Genomic DNA, 598 nt, shown 5'->3' with positions numbered 1-598 from the left:
ACCTAACGGAGCAATGACGACACTTGCCCACTGGGTGATGCTGCTGCTGGGAAAGCCTCCAAAGAATGCAAGCAGGGGCCTGCCCAGTCCGTCAGTCCTATGTCCACCTCAGCCTGCTTCTCCAAGCTGGTCCGGGAATGAGTTGGCCAATTTGATTCTCTACCTGAGAAATAAACTAGAAAATATTTTTGTTTATTCCTTCTCAGGCAAAGTGTGGGGAGGTATTAATTAAGCCCATGCCTTTAGTAAACCCCAAACTATCGAACCTCAAAATTGAAGGACACTCTGTCTTGCCCATTCATGATCCAGCAGAGTCCAAAGGTCCTAGTTCCTAACATGATTTTTCCACTGCGCATCCAATGTAGAGGCTGGCAAACTCCTCTTGCCTATGTGGGTTTCCTCCTCAGGCCAGAGAAACTGTTTTGAGCAAAGAAAAGCTCTAGTTTCATGCTATGCAGAACAGAGCCTGGCAAACGGGCCTGAGAGATAGCCTTGCTCCGGCTGGCTTATAAACCAGCTTGGTGACACAGGACAGTCAGTGTGTGGCATAAAAATGGGAGCTGCCCCATGATATCACCCTTGCTTGGAGCTTCCACAG

Source organism: Bison bison, unplaced genomic scaffold (genome assembly GCF_000754665.1).
Source record: "Bison bison bison isolate TAMUID 2011002044 unplaced genomic scaffold, Bison_UMD1.0 scf7180017864239, whole genome shotgun sequence".
In the NCBI taxonomy this organism is placed as follows: domain Eukaryota; kingdom Metazoa; phylum Chordata; class Mammalia; order Artiodactyla; family Bovidae; genus Bison; species Bison bison.
The sequence above is the reverse complement of the archived record's forward strand: the minus strand, read 5'-3'. Positions refer to the sequence as shown.